Source organism: Zea mays, chromosome 5, assembly GCF_902167145.1.
Source record: "Zea mays cultivar B73 chromosome 5, Zm-B73-REFERENCE-NAM-5.0, whole genome shotgun sequence".
Lineage (NCBI taxonomy): Eukaryota > Viridiplantae > Streptophyta > Magnoliopsida > Poales > Poaceae > Zea > Zea mays.
The window spans coordinates 143,354,792-143,369,851 of NC_050100.1; positions in this window are offsets into that span (position 1 = coordinate 143,354,792).

The following is a 15,060-nucleotide window of genomic DNA, read 5'->3' on the forward strand; positions in this document are numbered from 1 at the left end:
CCTAAAAATTCTTCTCTCTTCTTACCTAAGTATTCTGAAGAGTCTATCTTAAAGACCAGATAGGAAGGGTGCAACATATAGAAGGTTGAATCGACTAAGGTTGATTCTGTAATTATACATGCATCATGCTAAGCACTATTCTAATAACATTTTCCCCCTTAGAAAAGATGCCGCCATGTACCAGGCTAACGGCACGCAAGTCTACGGGACCAATTGGGGTGCCTCGGCATCAATTGGCTCCCCGACATGAAAGTAGCAGCAGTGGAAGTAACGACCCCATCGGAGACCTTGAAGCTCGTGTGAGTCGACTTCAAGCAGCTCTTCAACAGAGGACCGATGCTTGGGTTGCCGACGGAGATAGAATCAACGAACTAAGAAGGGACATCCGACACTTGCAGGATCAACTCGCTGATCGAGACTTAGCACTTGACTGGGTCGTGCAGTCTCGTTTGCTAATGTGTGCTAAGGAAGCAAGGGCTCAGGCCCGAGTTAAAGAACTTAGCTCGAGTGTTGATGACCTGCAGGTTTACTGCAATACGTTGCACGAGGAAGTCCATGTATTATACTCACAACTACACCCAAGTGAGCCTGCACCACCTGCTGAGGCGGAAGCTGGACCATCTCACGTTGCGGGACGTGCGCTGGGTGGGGAGTTAGACCTTTTTGAGCCTCCTCCTTCCTTGAGGTTGGTTGATGTCTGGACTCCCACACCTGACGATGAAGCCGCCAAGACTGATGGCAAGCAGGAATAAAGGTGTAATAGAAGTAGAGTAGTGTATGGTAGGGTATTGTAGGGTGTACTGTTGTATAATAGGTTGAACCTTTGTATAATGGGTATTGTATCCTGTTATGTAATATCGAATGCCGACCAGGACTCGAGGACAGGATGCAGCAGGAACTTCTGGGGGACGGGATGTTACCCCAAACCCACCTCCAGTTCCTCCCACGTTAGCCGAGGCGATTGCCGCCTTGGTGAATGCCACCGCCGATAATACCCGCTTCCTTAGGGAAATGGCGGGTCAGCAACAATTCCAGCAGCAGGCGGGAAGAGGTTATCCGCAGGGTCCTCGTGAGACCACCTATCTGGATTTCTCGGAAACTCGTCCACCTCTATTCGTCAAAGCAGAAGATCCCCTAGAAGCTGACGAGTGGATTCGGGTTATCGAGCAAAAGTTTGGTCTTCTTCGTTGCTCAGAGACGCAGAAGCCGTTGTTTGCCGCACAACAACTCCGTGGTCCTGCCAGTACCTGGTGGGGAAATTTTGTGGCCATCCAACCTGACAACCATCAAATCACTTGGAATGAATTTAAAGCAGCCTTCCGTGAACACTACATCCCCGAAGGAGTGCTGCATATGAAACAAGAGGAGTTTATGAAGTTACAACAAGGCGGAGATACCGTCACTCAATACCTCAACAAATTCAATCACCTGTCGCAGTATGCTATCGATCAGGTGAATACAGATTTGAAGAATAAGAACTGTTTTATGCGGGGACTGAATGATCGGCTACAAAGGAAAATGGCCACATGCATAGACCTCACATATGGAAAGGCTGTCAGCACAGCCTTATCTGTTGAAGCCAAATACACAAATTCTGGGAAGAATAAGGGATTCGGTGGTGAGAGGCCTACTCAGGGCCAGGCAAAGAAGCAACGGTTCGTCATCCGGCCTTCTAGCCAAAACCGTACTTTTTCTCGTCCACCTTCATTTCCCTTCAAACAGCCAATCATTATCCGCCCCAACACTGCCCCCACTACCCCAAAACAGCCGGGTGCCCCAGGCACTCGATTCCCTGCCTTGCCTAGTTCTTCAACTGGGTGTTTTAACTGTGGCAAGTCAGGACATTTTATCAAAGACTGCCCATACCCCAAACAAAATCAATCCAATGCTCAGCAAGGAACCGGGAAGTCCTCTCAGCCTAAAGGAAATGCTATGGGGAAGAATATGAAGAAAACGGGGCGTGTGTATTACACTCAAGTGGCTACTACACCGGAAGGAGAGCCGGTGATGATGGGTACGTTTCCTGTGGCCAGTCACCCAGCAATTATTCTTTTTGATTCTGGTGCTTCACATACATTCATTAGCAAGAAGTTTGTGGAACAATATCATATTGCATACCATGAATCGAAAGAGGGATTTAAAATTCATTCACCTGGGGGACACATTTATACTAGAGAAGTGGCCTATGGAGTGCCAGTAACAATGGCCGGACGGAACTTTCCTGCTAATATGATCGTTCTGAAAGGCCAGGATATAGATGTAATCTTGGGTATGAACTGGTTAACCCAACACAAGGCAATCCTCAACACTGAACTCAGAACCGTCAGGTTGAGCTATAACCAAGAAGAGATTCTTTTGACTCTCCCCGCAATCAATCCAGCCAAAGCTTCTGGTAGAGTCTATGAAGCCATTGTACCGGAGATCAAGAACATTCCGGTAGTATGTGAGTTTCCAGATGTATTTCCGGAAGATTTGCCTGGACTGCCCCCTGAAAGAGATGTAGAATTCGTAATTGAGCTAAAGCCCGGTACGGCTCCCATATCCCGAAGGTCGTACCGTATGCCCCCTAATGAATTAGTGGAACTGAAGATTCAATTGCAAGACCTACTGAATAAAGGATTCATCCGGCCAAGCTCGTCCCCGTGGGGTTGTCCCGCCATTTTTGTTAAGAAGAAGGATCAAACCTTGAGAATGTGCGTGGATTATCGACCCCTAAATGAGGTCACTATTAAGAATAAGTACCCTCTTCCAAGGATCGACATCTTATTTGATCAACTGACTGGGGCGAGGGTATTTTCCAAAATTGATCTCAGGTCGGGCTATCATCAAATCCGTATTCGGCCCGAGGATATACCGAAGACCGCGTTTACTACGCGATATGGATTGTTTGAATACTTGGTAATGTCTTTCGGGCTCACAAATGCTCCTGCCCATTTCACTTATTTGATGAACTCGGTGTTCATGCCCGAGTTGGACAAGTTCGTGGTAGTCTTCATTGATGATATCTTGATATATTCTAAGAATGAAGAAGACCATGCTCAGCATTTACGGATTGTATTGACGCGCCTCAGGGAACATCAGCTATATGCCAAGTTCAGCAAGTGCGCGTTCTGGCTGGAAGAAATTCAATTTTTGGGGCACGTATTATCGGCTAAAGGAATTGCGGTAGATCCTAGCAAGGTCAAAGATATTCTGGAGTGGAAACCCCCAACAACTGTTCACCAAGTCCGGAGTTTTCTTGGACTAGCTGGGTATTATCGCAGATTCATACCAGATTTTTCTAAGCTTGTGAAGCCAATCACAAGTTTGTTGAAGAGTGACACTAAGTTCAATTGGTCTTCTAAGTGCAATGAAGCCTTTGAGCAACTGAAGACACTGTTGACCACTGCTCCGGTATTAGCTCAACCGGACATCACTAAACCTTTTGACGTATATTGTGATGCCTCCGGCAGTGGGCTCGGCTGTGTACTGATGCAAGAGGGTCGAGTGATTGCGTATGCTTCAAGGCAGTTGCGCCGGCATGAGGAGCACTATCCAACTCATGATCTGGAGCTAGCTGCTGTGGTTCATGCCCTAAAGATTTGGCGTCACTATCTGCTGGGTAATATCTGTCACATATATACAGATCATAAAAGTTTGAAGTACATCTTCACCCAGTCAGAGTTAAATATGAGACAAAGACGATGGCTTGAGCTCATTAAAGACTATGATTTGGAGATCCATTATCACCCAGGCAAAGCCAATGTGGTGGCAGATGCATTGAGCCGTAGGGTTGTCTGCCACTGTCTTATGGCGAAGACCTCCGAGAACACTTTGTGTCAGGAAATGGAAAAGCTAAACCTGGGAATCATCCAACAAGGGACTCTAAATCAACTAAAGCTTGAATCAATCATTTTGCAAAGAATAATTGATGCTCAAAAGGATAATCTGGGTATGAAGCACATTCGAGAGAAGATAAAGGCTGGAGTAGCCAAGTGTTTCAAGGAAGACGATCAAGGTGTGATATGGTTTAAAAACCGCATAGTAGTGCCAAAGAACGAAGAACTCCGCCAGCAAATTTTGGATGAAGCACATCTTAGTCGCTATTCTATTCATCCCGGAAGCACTAAGATGTATCAAGACTTAAAGCAACACTACTGGTGGACTAAGATGAAGATTGAAATTGCACGCTATGTGGCTAAGTGTGACACTTGTAGACGTGTCAAGGCCATACACATGAAAACCGCTGGTCCATTACAATCTTTGCCAATCCCAACATGGAAATGGGAAGACATCAGTATGGACTTTATTGTGGGACTGCCCAGGACAGCCAATGGGTATGATTCTATTTGGGTTATCGTTGATCGACTCACAAAGATTGCCCACTTCTTACCCGTCAGGGCCAAATATACAGTAGCCACTTATGCAGCATTATACATTGCCCGTATTCTCAGTTTGCATGGTGTTCCGAAGACCATTGTGTCGGATCGTGGACCTCAATTTGTAGCCAAGTTTTGGGAAGCACTTCACAACTCCTTGGGTACTAAGTTACTCCACAGTTCGGCATATCATCCTCAAACCAGTGGGCAGACTGAAAGGGTGAACCAAATACTTGAAGATATGCTGCGGGCATGTGTCCTGGACTTCTCACCAAAATGGGATGAATGTTTGCCCCTAGCAGAGTTTTCATACAATAACAGTTATCAAGAAAGTATCAAGATGGCACCTTTTGAAGCTTTATATGGACGACGGTGTCGAACTCCGCTAAATTGGTCTGAACCTGGAGAAAGATATTTCTTTAGGCCTGATATGGTGAAGGAGGTCGAAGAAAAGGTTCAGAAAATTATCCATAATATGAAGAAAGCTCAGGCTCGACAAAAGAGTTATGCAGACCGACGACGACAACCGTTATGCTTTCTGGTAGACGATTATGTCTACTTAAAGGTTTCACCAATGAAGGGTGTATCGCGTTTCGGGGTTAAAGGGAAACTTGCACCCAGGTACATTGGTCCATTCCTGGTGCTTGAGCAATGTGGATCAGTGGCATACCGACTTCAGCTCCCCGAAACATTGTCTGCTGTGCATAATGTGTTCCACGTGTCACAATTGAAAAAGTGTTTTCGGGTTCCTGATCGAACTGTTGAAGTAACCGATGTTGTCCTAGAACCAGATTTAACGTACTCGGAACATCCTATTCGAGTTCTGGATCAAAAGGACAGGATCACCCGAAGAAAGACTCTCAAGTTCTATAAGATACAGTGGAACCGGCATTCTGAAGATGAGGCTACATGGGAAACCCAAGACTTCTTGAATAAGAATTTCCCAGGCTTTCTAGCCTCATGTAAATTGTAAAGCCTGTATAGTTGTTGTAATAAAGAAGTAACCCCCACATCACCCCTGTCTTGTACCAAAAATAAGGAAATAAAAATGTGATGTGTTTCCTTTACCATTACTTACCCTAGGATTTTAATCTCGGGACGAGATTCTTTTATGGGGGGAAGGATGTAACACCCCTGGTGTTACTGTAACTAAAACTTGAGCATGACATCATAAGCATTGGCATTGCATATGTGTGACACACCTAGAGTGCATTCACTAGGCAAAAATTTCAAACAAGTTGTATTGTTTTAAGTGTTTTGCAACTAGAACCCTGGTTAAGGAACTTAACCCTAAATAGAGATTATAGGGGTAAAACTTTACCCAAGTTAAGAAAACCAAAAGACTTTAGGGTAAAAGTCATAAAATGACCCTAAGAATAAACTTGAATCACTTTTTGTACCCCTGGGATACGAGAAACCCTAATTGGAACCCTGGAAAACCCTAAGTCCAAACCCTAGGGGCTTATGTGCAAAAGTGATGAACCTTTGGACTAAAATGTAAAAACTACTATGTTTAAGCATCTAAAGCCAATTGGTTCACAAATATGTGAATTTACAAGCCAAACCCTGAGATTTGGACTTAAGTGCAAAATGGACCTCATTTGAGTTCTACACTAAGTCTGAAATTCAGTGTTAAAGGCTCCACTTTAGGGCTTTGTAACTTGCAAAGCATAGGGTTTTTGCCCTAGGTCACCACATCAAGTTGATAGCCCAATCATAGGAGAACAACTTTGTTTAAGGGTTCAAGCCATGTCCTTATGAAAAAAATAGAGAAAATCTCAACCCAAGTTGGACTGTCAGTCTGGTTCTGTCTGAATATCAGACTAACAGATTCTTGCCCTGAACTTCAAGCCCAATTTCAAACCAGATGCAGTGGCTTTTTGGGGCAACATCAGATGGCAAGATTGTAGAGGGCATGTTGCTTTACAACTTTGCTGCAGATCTTGGTTGGAGTTGTTATGGGAAATCGAGAGGAAACTCAGCTTCAACTTTGGTTGTCAGGCGACTGATGAAGCGCTTGCCATGGTACAGTAACGGGTAACTGAAGAAGATCCCATCCCTTTGCTCGCCGCCGGTGGTCCCTCACCGTTGATCGCCGCTCGTCGCGATTCGTGCGTCGTGGCCATCGGATAAACATGGCTCGGTAAAGGTCCTCACCGCCGGTGAGCTGGCCACCACTCCGACGACCCCCTCTCCTGTTTTCCTTTCTGCTTTGCGGCTGGCACGATAAGTTCGCCGTCGACCGCTGCTTCCCGACCGTGCGCCGCGTGGCCTAGCCGTTTTACCGCGTCGCCATGACTCCCTCTACCCGTCCCATCGTCGTCGGGGAGCTTGCCACCGCAATCGCCACGTATTCACCGCGCCAGGCTTCTTCCTCCCCTCCGGCCGTCGCGTTGCTCGTCCAAAATTTGCGGCCACCGATCACTCCGCCTATAAATTGAAGCCCCCACTAGCTGCGCAGCATCATCACCCACCTAGCCACCGTGAATCGCTAGCAATCGTGCACCAGTGCGCTTGAATTTCGGTTTTCCCCCAAATCAAGTTTCCGCCACCCGAAATCAACCCCACCGCGGCCAGCCCTCCACAGGTCTGCTCATACCCTCTTTGTTCCTGTTCTAGCATCTGTGCATGTTAGTGATGCTTGCCGACCCATGTAAGTGAGCTAGGAACTCTCTGGTCGCCGGGAACACGGCGATCTTGCCGCTCTGCTCTTGGTCACCGTGGCCAGAGTTCGGGGGTTGGTTATTTGTGCAATTAAGTTAGGGAAAGTACTCTTTAGGTCACGAATCCGGTTTAATCCGAAGCTGAGCACCAGTCTCGATCTTCCCCGGCCAGTCTAACTCGCCGGAGTTGTGCCGCCCATGCGGAGCACCGTCGTGGACCCCGTCGCGCGAAAGAATAGAAGACCGAGGGTCTTTTTGCAAGTTGTCAGTGACTGAGAAACACAGTAAATAAACCTGCTTCAAATTAACCAAAACCCCATGGTCCCCTGTGCAAAGCCGCCAGGGCGCGGCCGCGCGCGGGCGCGCTTTCCCTCTGGACCTGGGCCGCTGGGCTGAATCCGGCCCAGTTCTATTAATTCTTTTCCTTTTTCTTTTTCAGCAGAGATTCAAAAATGTGTAGAAAAATGTAGAAAAATGCTAAAATTGTGAAACTAATTTTCCTAGGTTTGTTATTTTCCATAGTATTTAATAAAAATAAGTTGGTAATTTTTAGTGAAAGTAAGAAATTTTAGGGTATTTAAAATGGTTAAAAATATTGATTATGGATTTTTAGAAAATAATTGGTAAGTCCTAAAATGCCCAAAATTTTTGTATGAGTGTGATACATTATTTAGAAGCCTTGGGTAGAATTTGAATTGATTTGGACCTTGTTTGATCACCAAACCCCAAAACACCCCCCCTGCCCTATGAACTCCTTTACCGACTCCGGAAACCCTAAGTTCCCGGAACTCCGTGAAGGCAAGTTGTATTCAAGACATAAATAATAAGTTTATGTTATCTTTGCATTCTCATGAGCATCCCATGGCATCCATTCTTATATATATGTATGGTTATGATTAGAACGTGAAGAAGAGGTAGAAGTAACTGAAGAGGAGACACCACCACCACCTTCGGAGTCTCAGGCCGGGAATCAATTCTACTTTGATATCTGTGGTTCTGAACCTGATTCACCTGTGAACGAAGGCAAGTCCCGGTGCATGCAACCCCTTTCCTTGTGTTTTTAAATACTTTTCGCACACTTAAGTCTAGTGAAATGTGCATTAAGTTCATAGGAGTTACTTGAAACCCTTGGATGCATTGCTTTTCCTTGATATCCATACCTTTTATAGATACTTCGGTGAAGTATCAAAATATGATTTACAAAAATGCTTAGCCTTGCTTAGATCTTGTGGATAGAAGTTGTCCTCAATTTAACCATGGAGAGGATAGCTTCTACCTGCAAGAATATTTTCATTTGGAGCAATAGTGGGATCTTACTGCAAAGCTCCCCGTGATGCTCTTTCATCCTAAGGAACAGACACATTCCTAAGGGTGGAAATACTTAAATTGAAACTTGGGGGTAGGAACAGGTGATGTTCTACCCAGGTTGGTTAAGGATTAACGCGTATGTAGGCGTGCTGACCGAGGACCCTTTAGCTGGTCACATGCCTCGTCATGGGTAAGCCTTGCCTCGGGCAGACTAAGGCCGGAATAAGACAACACGAGATGGGCGTGGAGCGGTGGCGAGAGTAGCGTGTACCCTCCGTGGCAAGAGGCTGGACGGTGGTGTATCTGTGCTCTCGGTCTGCGTGAACCTGATCCGGTCTTAAGAACCCCGGTGGCGGGTTGACATATGCAAGGGTTAAGTGCTACATATGTCGTGTGATTGGAGATCCTCAGCTGAGTATAATCGATTCGGATCGCCGTACCTTCGCGGTTATGAAGACTTGGTCACTTCCCTGCAACCTAGAGTCAAGATGTGAACACAATGGATAAGAATGATGTTGTCTTGATGTGATGTGAAATTAGACTAGATGCAAATGGAGTCTATTAATACTTAACATGGAGTTAAAAGATTGAAAGTAAGGACTCACTTTAGTAAGCTACTTCTGCAAAAGTATAAGTTGATTTTTGCTAAAGCCTCTCCTTGACTCCTATTTATCCAGCATACCCTTGAGAGTCTTTTCCTTAGTCGGGTAAGACTTGCTGAGTATTCCATACTCAGGGTTTATCCCTTTGTTGTTTTTAGGTGAGGAAGCGACAAACTTTTGTTGCTTCTGCTCCAAGGTGGTACCAAATGAGGAAAAAGAAGACTGAAGTGCGGGAGGACTCGGTCCTCCACTTAGGATCTTTGTTTATAACTTCTCGAGAGGAGTTTGTGCCTCCCTGGTTTGTATTATATTACTACTCTGCACTCACTTATAGTCTGGTCTGTAATAACATAACTTAAGCTTGCTTTTGAAATAAATGTAAGATTATGTAATTCGCTTCCGCATTTTCTTTATCTCCGATGTTCTGTAATGTCTACAAGACGGGTGAAACGTTCCTGGTAAGGTAAGGAAAGATACCGAACTTGTCAAGTAGTTCAGGGGCACCTACAGGGTTGTCTGAAGTCCGTTGGACAAGGACAACTGTAGGTGGGCCTAATTACTTGGGAGGTTCCGTCACACCTGGTGCTATCACGACTTCACCCTCCGCGATAACACTCTAGGCCTATCCCACATGCCCCGCCTCGGCGCCGAGCCAAATGGGCCCCAAAAGCTTAAGCTGATATAGAGGTGGACAATTCACTTATATTCTAACACTACCCCTCATGTCAAGCCTTTTTTGGGTCTCTCACGTGGAATATAGGAGCGAGTGTAAGGAAAATGGACCCCGGGCCAATTGGCTAAATAGGTTTTGGTGTTTAATGATCAACATAACCTGCGGACTTATGTGTTTGCTAGTGTTTATGTTTGTAGTTCACAGGATGCTAAAGTTACTTGGACTAAGGCATTGAGGAAAGCAACACCACAAAAGAAGACATTATGAAGATCACAAGTGGATATCAACAAGTATCAAGCAAAGTCCAAGAAACAAAGAATATTGTTGCCACTTGCGGACTGTCCGCTGAGAGCACTGGACTGTCTGGTGGCACACCGAACTGTCCGGTGCCACACACCGGACTATCCGGTGCACCAGGGAACTGTAGCCCAACGGCTAGTTCCTAGTAGCACTGGTGGAGAGAAGTCACCGGAACTGTCCGGTGTGACATCTGGACTGTCCGGTGTAAAAGCCTGCAGCGCCAACGGTCACCTGCGGCGTCAGGTCCAACAGCTAGAATTGTGTTGCGGCCTATAAATACCACCCCAATCGGACATTTCAAGATGTGGGAGAACAAGCAACATACTAAGGCATAGTATAGACATTCCCAAGTGCTCATACATGCAAGTGCTTAATAGAATCACTCGGTGATTAGCGTAGGTGCTTTGTGAAGTGCTTAGGTTAGTTAGACCGCTTTAGCGCTTGCTCTAGGTGAATCCTAGTTAGTTGAGTGGGTTTAGAAAAAGCATACAACCCCTCGGCTCTTGCACGAGCCGTTGTAATTGTACCGAGTGGGGCGAGAGTCATGCGAGACTGTGACAATCGAGTTTGTGTCACGGTCACCATCCCCATCGATTCCACGTTCGCGTCCAGGCCTCACCGCCTTGGCATACAATGCTCCACTGACCCCAGCTGCCGCCGTGCAGTGACCGCACTTGTACCCACCATAGATAGCATGGGAGACCCAGTCTCAGGTCGCATGAGGGATAAAGTCCGCGCCCGGCTTCAATTAGGTACTAGGTTTACCGGTTACCATTTTTCCCGGCATGTGCTTAGTACGTTCAAAAGCTTGACTCAGGTATCCACACATTAATCCTTAATTCTTTTTCTCGTCTCATGGACAAGGCATCCTCCCTGGACCCAAGTCCATAGACTAACATATATCCCGTTATCAAGATGAATACAATCAATTCCTGACCTCGCGCGAGTGCTAGAAAAATCACTTGACTTCTACCGAGATCCTGATTAGCAAGCAGCTACTCGACATAGCATACTAGTATTCATCTCAAAAAGGAATCCTAAGTTCATGCAACTAGAGGTTTCAAGCAACTCCTACACTTAAGTGCACATTACAATCCTACAAGCATTAAGTGTAGTAAAGTAGCATATAATAATACGGTTATGCATAAAACCGGGGCTTGCCTTCAATTGCTGGGGCTGCGGGGAGATCCTCAATAGCAGCCTCTGAAGCCTGTTCCTCGTCCTCCTCTTGGACAGGTCCTTGCTCGGGGATGAGCACGTACTCTCCGTCGGCAAGATTACAATCTAATGAATGCAAGGCGTAAGATATATGCATGATATGATAGGTGCTTTTAGAAATTACAACTTTGGAGGTGTATGATCTACTTGAGTTAAACAAGGTTAACTTTACTTATGTAAGACCTTTGAGTGGTATACTTGGTAAATTGGGTCAAACTTTATCTAAGGTAATTGGTAGGTTTATTTTTGGAGTTCCATTGAATTCCTTTTAAGTCTTAGTGAGAGTTGATAAGTACTCAAGTTAGACTTATTGGGGTGGGGTTTATTTCTTCTTCCCTTTTCTTTTACTCTCTTAAATGTTTTGGAGTGGGTTTGAACTACAAGTTGCTTTTATAAAATTCTAAAAATTCTGCAAAAATTACAGTGGCTTGGTACTGGTGTATATTTCTCTGTCTCAAATTTTGGGGATCAGAAAGTGAATAGTTTTCTCTGTACAAAATTATTAAATTCTAGGGCAGAAGGGGTGCTTTGAACTACAACTATTATTTAACAGTGGGTAGTTCTCTAAAACTTATTTTTGCTGGATTTTAGGTGTTATAACATGACTTGATACAAATTTCTAGTCATTAATACCTTTTAATTATTTTTCTATGGTTTTCTCAAGTTTCTAGCCAAATGGGTGCTTTCTACTAGCACTATATTTGAAAAATATCAAACAACAAAGTTCTTATTTTTCTTAGTTATTGTTTTGCGCAAGAGCAATCATTTTGAAGTTTGGTCTCTTTTTGCTTAAGGGAAGGGGTGGTATGCATTATTTGAATTAAGTGGCCTTTCTCATAAAACACTAGCAATAGGTAGGAGTTTGCTTCTTTTTCATGGGTTTGCATTTTTCTCTGGTGGTTTATCTCATTTTGGACTTAGCTAATTTTTGGTTGCCCATTATCACATTATTAGGGGTTGTTCATGATTTATTTGGAAAATGCCTCATTAGCATTTTATATTTATTTTCCTTACTTAAAAAGTTGGGCTGAGGTGTTCTTTATTTTTGTAGTGGGGCTCTGGTGGTTGTAAGTCCATTGGATTTTTATTATCCATTTTGGGTATAGTTTTGTAATTCCAATAATTGATTTTCAGTTCAAATAAGACTAAATAAAGCATTCTAATTTAAAACTGATCTTGGACTAATGGTCTCTCTATTTTTCCTAGGTTCTCTGTTACATAAGCAAACTAGGAAAAATAATTTTAATCACTGTTTATTAATTTCTAATGCCTTTCTGATTTTTCCTAAGTTTTCGGCAAAATAGCTTTAAATGAATATCTACATCATATTTTTCAATACTGAGGTTTCTACTATTTTTAAACAGTGTCTAAATGAGGTTTGAATACCTACAAATTTTCTTAGGTTCAGTACAGAAGAAAAACTAATTTTTCTTAATTAAACCAGGTTTGGTAGGTTTCTGTGTTTAATTTTAAACTCTAAAAATTAGAACAGAAAGCATAGGGTTTATCATTTTTAAATGATAGTTCATAATATTCAAGAGCTAGAAAAATTAGTTTGACAACTTTTTATTAAGAATTCATCAAGTTATGGGTTTTCTAAGTTCTCTGGTCATTTAAAAAGATTGACAGAATTGATTTAATGGAAAAAACCACTTTGCACTGGGGTCCCTGGCGGTTATTTTAAGTTTTCTTCGCGGATCAGTCCCTAGGCTACTATTCACATGGGTCACTGACGTTACAGAAAACCCCTCGGGTTCTCAAAATCCTAACCCGAGGTCCTTCTCCTAACTTAAACAGTAACCGCGGCGGAAGAAAGGGAGGAGGGGCTTACCGGCGGCTTGATTGCTTCGGTGAAGTGGTCGAGGACGTAGGGGAGGTCTCGGGGATCACAACGGTGTGCGGGTCGCCGTCGGGGATGGTCGGAGTTGGCCGGTCCACGTGCGCAGGCGGGGATGCTCGTCGGTGGCGAGGAGTCCGGCCTGCTCACAGCGAGATAGTCCAATTGGACGGGTCAGAGAGGTTCACGGGATGCCAGAGAAGATATGGGTGCAAGGAATCAGACGGAGACTCATCGGTTAGCTCTATCCACGCGCGGCGGCGGAAGACTGAAGTCCGGTGAGGTCGATCTCGGGCCTCTGGTGAAGTCCGGCCTGGTCCGAGGGCTTGAAAAGCTTCACAGGCCACTGGCGGAGCTAGCCGAAGCACTGGCTCGACTTGGGGGTGGCTGGAGTGGGCTGGCCATGGTGGCCGAAGCTCTGGCGGCAATCGCGGGCGGAATTGAGCTCGCCGGAGCTAAGGAGAGGTGGCTGGCCGGTGAAGGTGAGCGTGGGGTGAAGTGAGGCGCGCCTGGGGAGGCTTTATAGGCGCGGGCGAGCACGGCCGAGGGTGGGGCTCTGACATGCGCTCGGGGCGTGTGCGGCGAACGCCAATGCGCGCTCTGGCGCCTGGCACAACGTCGAGCATGAGGCAGCACAGAGAGAGGTCAAGTTCAAACGCGGATTGGGCCCAAATCTTTGAGATTAAGGCCATGATCCCGTTGAGAGATCTCTTCCTCTCAGGTCCCTTTGTCATTTGTGTGTGGAGGCTAGCAAGTTTCGCTGACTGGATTAGGAGATAGAGAGGGGAGAAATCCTGTTTGTCTCACTGCCACACACAGGGAGAAAATCTCTGGTTTGACGTGTCCAAGGCACGCATCCCAATGCCATCTCCTGGCACATGACAGAGGGGTTAATTAGGCACATTTTTGTTAATGGGGCCATTAGGATTCGAGTTATGGATCAAGGTGAACATCCCTGATCTTTGGCTCAAGGTCTGAATTTCAGAATTCTGAAATTCAGAATTCCCATTAAGTCCCCACATGAGAAGCTTGATTTGGGGTTTTATTTGAGTTATTTTGGCCAAGATTTCTCAACCTTTATTGTTGCTTATTAAATATACTTCAATTTTTATAATTGGCTCAAGTCTTAATTTTAAATTTTTCATGCTCTTTTCCTTATTTTCTTGAACTTTGCTCATGGGGCTCACTTAGGGTTTTTATTAGGGTTACAACATTATTACCTTTTTGAGAGACCCATTTGTTTTTTATCATAATACTTTTAAGTATATGCTTGGTGAATTCTTTATTACTTAAGTTAATTTGATGCTCATGCTTACTTTGGTTCACATAAAATGATGGTTCTTGGTTTGGCATTTTGAGAGAAACCCTAGGTGACACTGGGGTGTCACAGCCTTCCCCCCTTAAAGGAATCTCGTCCCGAGATTCGGGCCAGAGTCCTTCCGGGGTGAAGCGAAGGGTGAGACTTTTAGGAAATGGGTGATTATTGTTATTATTAGGGAAAACTGCTCTTCGAATGTCATTCTCTTTGCAACTTCAGAAGGAAGCCATTTTTAAGTTTTACTTCATAGTTACTTCATTCTGAATTAAGATCATATTTTTGAAAACTAGATTCGAAGGGCAGGAGGAGGGGTTGGGTGTGATTACGTACCAGCTTCCTTAGGTAGGCAATCGGGGAAGTTGGATCTCAAGAATTCCTCGGTTTCCCAAGTAGCTTCCTCCTCTGAGTGATTACTCCACTGGACCTTGTACATCTTGATCGATTTAGCCCGAGTTGATCTTTCTTTGCAATCCAGAATCTTGGAGGGGTACTCTTGGTACGATAGATCTGGCTCTATCTCCAATTCTGGCTCTGCTATGATCTCAGCCGACAATCGAACACACTTCTTCAGCTGAGATACATGGAATACATTGTGAATGGCAGACATTTTTGAAGGTAACTTCAGCTTATATGCCATGGGTCCACATGCTTCTATGATCTCATAAGGTCCAATGTAACGAGGGGCGAGCTTGCCTTTGATCCCAAACCTCTGCACTCCCTTGGTGGGTGATACCTTGAGGTATACAAAACTTCCCACCTCGAACTGGAGAGGTTTCCTTCTTC